This window comes from Diabrotica virgifera, chromosome 1 (genome assembly GCF_917563875.1).
Source record: "Diabrotica virgifera virgifera chromosome 1, PGI_DIABVI_V3a".
In the NCBI taxonomy this organism is placed as follows: domain Eukaryota; kingdom Metazoa; phylum Arthropoda; class Insecta; order Coleoptera; family Chrysomelidae; genus Diabrotica; species Diabrotica virgifera.
This window is the reverse complement of record NC_065443.1, coordinates 105,193,516-105,203,263: the sequence shown is the minus strand read 5'-3', so window position 1 is coordinate 105,203,263 and position 9,748 is coordinate 105,193,516.

Genomic DNA, 9,748 nt, shown 5'->3' with positions numbered 1-9,748 from the left:
GTCAATCAGCTTAAATTTTATTCAATTTGTTTATCATAATGAGCTTTTTTTCGCAAAATTGTTGTTCAGAAAATAGTAATGTAAGAGCAATTCTGTGAAAACCACATAAAAGAAGAAAAGTCATGCTTTCAAAGTGTTTTAAAAAAATCATTAAAAAGTCATTTTTATCATTCCGAAAACATTTTACTAAAGTAGGGTCATTTTTAGTTCATAAACAATTTGAATAACTTTGTTAATATTGACTATAAATTAAAACTACTTTGGGATTTGAAAAGTTGGTATTTTTATACAAATTTTCAAAAAAACACTTTTTGCCTAGGTCAATTACAGTCAAAGTTAGCCACTTTTTTTATTTAATTGACAGCTACTTTGTTTATAACAATTAAGCAACCCAACTAGCGCCATTTCGAAGTTGAAGGTATATAGTTTATGTGTAAAAGTTTGAGTAAACTTTAAACTTTAACAGAGTTGTTAATAAAGCTTTAAAATTAACGTTCTACCGAAATCGATTTGTGGTCGGTGGAAATGAATATTAAAATCCGTGCACTAGAAAAATGAAACTGATTCTTCAAACATATGCTGCGATTAATACCTCCAGAGCTTGTTGATGGATTTTGATCATAATTTTTTTTAAATTGTATGTACTCGTAGTCTTGTAGAGTACGTTATGTACGTAAATCCCCACCTAACATTTCAAAATGTTAGGGGGAGTTCCCCTTATCACTCAGGGATATGAAAAATAGATTACGACCGATTCTAAGACCTACCGAATATACAATATATAATTTCATAAAAATCGGTCAAGCGGTCTCGGAGGAGTATGACAACTAACACTGTGACAGGAGAGTTTTATAGTTGGAAATATATAGATGGGTATTAACAAATAGGGGTTGGTGATGGAAAATTGTAAATTAAGGGTTGTATGTATTTTTCAATCCTACATCATATAAAATTAAGATAGACAATTTTGTCCAAAAAAATTTTAAAAAAGGTCAGTAGGGCAACCCGCTTTATAGCTTATGGGTATGAAAAATAGATTAAAACCTATTCTCAGTCCCATAGGATATACTTGTAAAATTTCATAAAAATCGGTCAAATCGTTTCGGAGTAGTAGTATGGTAACTAACACTGTTACAGAAGAATTTTATGTATATTGAAGTAACTGTGAATTAAATAATAAAAGTGGCTAACTTTGACCGTAATTAACATGGGTGAAAAGTTTTTTTTTTTGAAAATTTGTGTAAAAATACCAGCTTTTGAAATTCTAAAGTAAATTTACTCTACAGTCAATATTAACAAAGCTATTCAAATTGTTTTCAAGCCAAAAATGACTCTACTTTAGTAAAATGTTTTCGTATTGACAGAAATTACTTTTTAATGATTTTCTTCAATAATTTGAAAACAACACTATTGTTCTTTCATGTGGTTTTCACAGAATTTCTATATAATTATTATTTTGTGAACAATAACATTACAAAAAAAGCTCTTTGGGATAAACAATTTGAATAAAATTTAAACTAATTGAGGAATCGTCTTAAAATTTTTTTGTGCAGTATATAGACTCTTTGACTCAACTTTTTGTGAAATATAAAAGTCGTAAGATCACTTTCGCAGAAGTTATAGCAAATTTTTTATTTTCGAAATTTTAGTTTTATGTTGCAATTTTCGAAGCAACAAATGATCGAACCAAAATTAAAAAACGGCCGTTTTAAACATTGGCTCATCTACTAAAAGAAAAGTACTATAAATAAGATATTAAATTATCCTATTTTTACCTGTAGCGATTTAAACGAAAAAACTGCCATTTTTGACCCTTATTTGTTAATAACTAAAATTCTCGTCCGAACTGCGACGGGCATTTTTGTATGTATAATGTATTAGGTATATAGTACCCAAAAAACCCATTTGCAACCTGGCTGCTCAAGTGTCTCGACAAAAACCTTATTTCCCTGGAGTATCTTAGAACTCTCACTCTCAGTTCTAATCTCAGTCTTTGTGTAATCATTATTTTTTGAAATCCAGGTTCCCAGGTATTTGTATTTACCAACTCTTTCTTTGGGTATATTTCCCAAATGTATGCTTGTTTGTATATTGGTTGTCTTATTTATTAACATACACTCACCGGCACAAAATTCAGCCACCCAAAATTTTTGATTAAGTTTGACAATCTATAACTTTATTATTTATACTCCGATTTTTAAGATTCTTGCATTAGTTTGTAGGTACATGTATTGGTGTCGTTCGTTATTATTCCGGTAACAACAAATTTTTGCTAAGAGAGCATTATACGGGGGTTAATTGAAGCGTTGTAATTTCTCCTAACTTTAAAAAATTCCGTGGAAAAGCTGGAGGGCTGATTTTGTTTCATACTCATTTTGTGTTATTCTGGACGTATCACTAAGATTTTGTTTTTTTAATTATCCGAATATCCCTTTTATTGTAAGAGCTGTAAACAAAAACTTGCTTTGAAGGTTTATTTCAATAAAATTATCAACCGCACTAAAATTAACAAAACAAAACAAAATTAACAACAAAACAAAACAATTCAATAGCAGGTATGTCCACTTCTTGCAGTAACGACTGCTCGCAATCTGTTTGGCATCGAATAAAGATGTGTTATTCTTGCATGGGGAATAGCTCGATATTCCTCTATGAGAGCCATAACTGTACCAAATTTTCTGAAGGCCTAGGATGTCGGCGAATAACTTTTCTTATTTCATTCCATAAATGCTCAATAGGATTGAAATCTGGGCTGCTTGCGGGCCATTCTAATCTTATCAATCCAACCTATATTTTATGGGTCAATCAGTGTTTTTATTTACAAAAAATGGTACAGCTCTTACAACAAAAGAGATATTCGGATAATTCAAAAAACAAAATTTTAGTGATTCCTCCGGAATAGTATGACAGGACTATGAAACAAAATTAGCTCTTCCATTTTTCCACAGAATTCTTTAAAGTTATAATGAAATACAATGCTTCCATTCACCCCTGTATAATGCCATGTAAGCAATTTTTTTTTGTTACCGGAATAATACCAAACGATATCAATACATATACCTACAAACTGCTGCAAGAATCTTGAAAATCGGAGCACAAAGGATAAAGAGTTATAAATTGTCAAACTTAATCAAAAATTTTGGGTGGCGGAATGTTGTGACGGTGAGTGTATATTTACTTTTTTTTTTATATTCATTTTTAGTCCATATTTTTCACAACGGTTTGTTTTGTTTAGTAGTAATTGAAGTTATGCAGCAGAGCCTTGCATAATCACGGTAATATCTGCATAATATAAGATACCGTAAAGTGAGGTTACTTTGTGACACATGTGGTTAGTTTGTGACAGTCGCCTCTAAAGTTTAACTTATTAACTTGAATGAGCCATTAGAAATGCTGGAGTAATTAAAATGTTTTATTTCAATATTAGACTATGTGCGTTATCTAGGGGACAATAACCAATAGTTCAACTTCGCTTGTCATGCCACAGCTGATTTGATCATCGTCAAAACAGGTGATTTTAGTTTGGCGCACAAACTTTGACTTATAGATTAAGAGCCGCTATAGGTGAAATTTCTTAATCATTTTAGGCACGACGGGACCCTATAACTTAAATAGTAGAACCTAAAAGAAAACGTTTGAGCACTGTGCCGTCACTTTTCAGTGGCACATGCGTCTACAGTGGCGCATCAAACTTTCCGCTTATGGACGGGATACATAAATTAAAAAATACCCTCCCTCATTACCAGAATTTAATTTTTTTCATTTTTTTTTACTTCTATGTGATTAAGACATAAGATTCATCGTAATTTTAACCCACCACCCCCTTCTCCCTGCCTACACCATCAAAAACTTTATTTTTCGATTTGATTTTTTTTGTGGGATGCAATCAATTTTAAAAATTTCAAAAAATTCACAGGCATAGTTAACACTTTTATAAACCACGTCTATTTTTTATAGACCTGTAGGTTGAGTGTACATAACCTCAACAAAATTTTAAAATTTTTTTTTTGGACATTTTTTTTGTGGGTATATAACTTTTTTTTGGGGATAGCTGCAGATCTAATTTTTTCTTAGTCTTGTGTATTTTATCAAACACTATATTTCTGATTTTTCTCAGATTTTTTTGTAACGCCGGTCACCTTCAAAAATCCAGAAAACTGTTTTTTAAGGGGGTTTTGGGGGGTTGGAACGTGTTTTTCGGATTTTTAAATATTATAAAGGACTCAGTTACTTCAAGTTACATATAACCTATAAAAACAAAATTGATTTGATATATTATGAAGTCTATAAACTAGGGAAAATCCCCCAAAACCCCCCAAAAAACAGTTTTTCGGATTTTTGAAGGTGGGGAGCCTTACGGAAAAATCTGAAAAAAATTAAAAATGTAGTGTTTGATAAAATACACAAGACTAAGAAAAAATTAGACCTACAGCTATTCCTCAAAAAAAGTTATACCCTTTTTTGAAAAAAAAAGATTTCTTTTAATTTTTTGAGGTTATGTACACTCTACCTACGAGTCTATAAAAAATAGGCATGTTTTATAAAAGCCTCAGCTATGCGTGTGAATTTTTTGAAATTTTAAAATTAATTGAATCCCACCAAAAAAAAAATAAAAACGGAAAATGAAGTTTTTGATGGTGGGGGCAGGGGGAAGGGGGTGGTTGGTCAAAATTACGCTGAATCCTATGTATTAATCACATAGAACTTAAAAAAATAAAAAAAAATTATTCTGTTAGTAAGAGAGGGTAACTTTTAATTTATTTATCCCGTCCATAAGTGGAAAGTTTGATGCGCCACTGTCGACGCATGTGCCACTGAAAAGTGACGGCACAGTGTTCAAACGTTTTCTTTTAGGTTCTACTATTTAAGTTATAGGGTCCCACCGTGCCTAAAATGATTAAGAAATTTCACCTATAGCGGCTCTTAGTCTATTACCTAGAAGAATTTCTAGAAGATATTTCTACCAAAGTAAATTTATATTTTAATATGTTGCCTCCATTTAATATTAAAATGTCTGTGCCACAGTTAGAATTCCATATACACATCGCAGAAAAATTTACGTGTCACAAAGAAACCCCCGCCCATGGAGCGACTTTGTGACAACCTTTTTTGACATTGTCTTGATTTTATATAACATACGCGCATTATAATTTTCACTGAACATAGAGGAAAGATTGAGCTTGCAGGTGGTATTTTTAAAATTATAATAAACCGAAAATGTATGTACTATATCATCACAAAACCTAAAATAGTGTCACAAAGTAGCCTCATTTTAGGGTATTATCTTCTGTTGTTAATGGATGTTTCGTTATTTATCCTTCTCTTGCAGATAGTAATACTTCTTCAAAAATGGATTCACTATATTGTATGCGTTGACTGGTAATGGAGTCGTAATAATATATACTTGACTAAATCCTCTCCTGATTTCAATTTCTAAACTGAGTGGGAAACTGAACTGAAGTAGGTATCTATCGGCAGAACATGTTACAAAAAATTTGAGTATTACATTTCTCTATTCAATCTTCTGGGAAGTTCGAGTGATTCAATCAGATGATTACCTACTAATAATTCCAGCCCATACATTAATACTTTTGGCATTATAAAAGTAAAACACACACACACACCATTTCTCGTAAAACAAGCTTTATCTGCACACAACACTTTACACATTTTGTTTTGAAACCATCTACATAATCCTTAAACTTCGAGGTAAATTGCCTTGATGTACCTAAATCTTCCACTAATTATACACTATAGGTACGTAATTAACATGATACTTCCGATCGAAATCATGACAACACCACAACAAGACGATGTATTACAGTGGAACCCCGATAAGTCGGCCCCCGATAACCCGGAAGTCCGGCTAACCCGGACCGATTTTCATCAGATAAACATTTTGATTTTCAATATTTTGTATTTTGACAACGACCCGATTTGGGCGTCGCGAAACGTTAATAAAATTATTTTTCAATTTAATTGTGGCTAATTTCCCATCAAAATAATTAATTATCAGACAAACCTTTCAACAATAAAAATGTATGTAATATAATATTTGAGAGATAATGTGTATGTGTGTAATTTGAACTATACGATATTAAAAATGACTCATATCACACGCCGCAGAAACAACAGGCACCTGTCTGTAGTACCTATTCCTTTTTATTTCAAACTGTCTTAGTATTGTTTAGGAAAGACTATTTAAAAAATTCTTTTATAAACAATGGTCTTTAGTTTTCACTGTTCTTAAATTATAACATTACATCTTTGTGACTGTATTGTGTGTCTTGTATTGTTCGCTTCCGTTTGCTTACGTTTGTGTTTGGTGTTTTTTTTAGTAATTTTATGAGTAGGTACTGTGCATATTTATAAATATATATCATGTTATTTCAATTCTAACGGAGTTTATCTGTAAGTATACCGTATTTTATTAATTTTTACCATATTCTCCGGCTATCTCGGATTTTCGATAACCCGGATCGGCCGCGGTCCCGATTAATCCGAGTTATCGAGGTTTCACTGTATATGTATTCTCGGGTTACAGGTAAGTATGATATGAGTGTTTGTGTTTACAATTTTAAATATCTTCGCTATGTCAAAATAAATAAAACTGCCGGGTTCCCAAATGTAAATTTTAGTAAAAGACAATATTTTATTTTTTTGAGGCAACAGATGACTTTAGAAAAAAAAATTTATAAGAAAGTTTTCTTTTAAATGGTGCATTCTACCCACACCTTTAAGGAACGCACTCTTTTCAGGGACACCCTGTATATTATTACAATGTTGCAACAATGTCTTATAGAAATAAGAAACAACGTCTCGAAGAAATATTATTAAAGAAATTACTCGCAAAGTCTCCGAAAATCTAGAAACAATCGTATATCATAAATCATCATAGTATAAACAAGGATCTGTTTACAACATTCGAATTAAAATAAATATGCCTGAATATTCGACGGTCTAGGAGCGTATAATAGCGTCACATTATTATTCATAATGCCAAACTTCCCTTTTATCTATCTATGTCTTTCGTCTTTAAAATTTGGACTAATTTTTCATGTCTTATTTTGTCAAAATTTGACAGATCCGTCAAAGTCAATATAAATATAAATACCATTTGATAGTGAATTTAATTATTATATTAAATAAATAAGATGTTTAAAAATACAATTGGAGTCTAGTTTGAAAATAATTTGTTATCGTTTCTCGAAATATCTTCACTATACAGGGTGAGGCAGATAAAGGGCCTATTAGAAATATCTCGAGAACTCAAGGTAAGAAAATTATGAAAATCAGAATACAGGGGTTTTCAGGTGTGAACTATTTAATGAAAATATTTTGGTCTCTTTGCTACTTCCAGTCATACCGGAAGTTGGTTGTAACTTCGTTTTTTTAAATGGGACACCCTGTATATTTTTACATTTTTGGATTCTCCTTGATTTCTTCTTTCTTAAAATATAAGTTTTTATAATATTATACAGGGTAGGTTAAAAGATAATTACGTTTTTTTATTAATTTCATAGCAAAATTCACACCCTGTAGAATTGTAGTAGTTTGACATAATAAACTCTGTTTATGTTCAAATGATTTTTAATATAGTCTACTATGTTAAGAATTATTGGTATACGCCCTGAGCTTTGCTGGTGTCGCTCCTAGCGGTTACTAACTTAACTTTCACCGGTAATTTTTAAATTTATTATTTAATTTTTATCGCTTAATATTTACAACGCTAAAAATTACTTAAATTGTAATAGATTTTTTTAAGATTTTGCTAATCATTTTGACGTTCTATTGATGAAATATTAATTTCTTACTTCGGGATACTTTCACAATTATCATGTAGATGGCGCCAGGATTAATTTATAATTAAATATTACAGAACATTAAAAAACGCAAATTCAGTATTTAAAACGTAAGTATATTTAAGGTAAAAATATATACCACAGCTTTGATCAACTAATATTTTTTATAATTAATGTTTTTAATTTTAATTTTAAATTAATCACATTGACATTTATGTCAAATTTCCGGTAAACGTTTACAGACTTGTCACTACTGGCGCTCACGAATTTATAAATATCCCCTCTACGTACGAGCTCACAGCGTATAGTTAAATTTTTCCTTTTTTGTATACAGGGTTGGTCGAAACTCAGAATGAGTATTTTGTGAGTTTTCTTAATTAGAACATCCTGTATTTTAGTATCGTGATGAAATGTTATTTTAGGATACTTTTTAATTTCTTAAGCAATCCCTATACCTAACTGCTTCAATTTGTGAGTTATTGGTGATTCAAGCCAAACATTAATTGCAACAAAAATACGTGAAATTTTATTAGGTTAGCCTTGAAAATATTCAATCACAAATAATTTTTCGGAAATAAATACATACTAATCGAGACTGATACTTAAAATTGCCAATGATGGTTGAGCTATCAAAATATCTACGTAGTTAATATTGTTGTGCGATTAACAATTTAAGCACAAATTAAAGCAGTTGGGTATAGGTAATGCTTAAGAAATTAAAAAGTACCATAAAATCATACAATACTAAAATATAGTGTGTTTCATTTAAGAAAACTCAGAAAATACACATTCCGAGTTTCGACCCACCCTTTATACTAAAATTCAAAATTTAGCTATACTAATAATTGGTAACAATAGTAGACCATATTAAAAATCATTTGAACATATAAAGAGATTTTGATGTAAAACTACTACAATTCTACAGAGTGTGAATTTTGCTACGAAATTAATAAAAAAACGTAATTATCTTTTAATCTACCCCGCATAATATTACAAAACCTTATATTTTAAGAAATAAGAAATGGAGGAGAATCCGAAAACGTAAAAATATATAGGGTGTCCCATTTAAAGAAACGAAGTTACAATCAACTTTCGGTATAACCGGAAGTAGCAAAGAGACCAAAATATTTTCATTAAATAGTTCACACCTCAAAACCCCTATATTCAAATTTTCATAATTTTGTTTACTTTACTTCTCGAGATATTTCTAATAGGCCCTTTATCTGCCTCACCCTATATATTTCATCACTAATTAAATTTTTCGTAAAATTGAAAAAAAAAATGATTACTTAAGAAAAATAATTTAAAGCTTTATGCAACATTATATTTACCTACTTGATTTACATAAAACATGTTTATTATTGTAAAAATTTAATTTTTGATTCTTTTGAAAGTTTATTGAAAGTTAATTCTAAAATTTTGAAAAAACTGAGTGGAGTGGCTGTAGATGGCAATTTATTGGATCTTCCGTTCGTAGTATGATAATGAGAGGTGACTTCAACGGAAAAATGGCAAAAAACAAAGAAGTAGAAATGAAAGAGGTGATATACTAGCAAAAGAGGGACTGCCCTATTCCACGAACATACGCCTGTTTTGGATTACTTCGACAACGAATATTTTACTGTGCAAAATAAGAAGAACGAAAGTAAATTGCAAATTACATTGTTGTTTATTGGAATAATTATAGCGCCATTTACTTTCGTACTTCTTATGTTGCACACTAAAATATTCGTTGTCGAAATAATCCAAAACAGGTGTATGTTCGTGGAATGGCCCATACAACTGTATAAATATAGTGAATAATTATGTTTTATACTGTACTAGCAACAAACGTACAGCTTTGATACAGCTATTTACCACTATTTTTAAAATTGTAGAAACCTTATGGATGTGAAACAATAAATAAATAATTTTTTCTACAACCGTCATAAAAATGCAATTTTTAG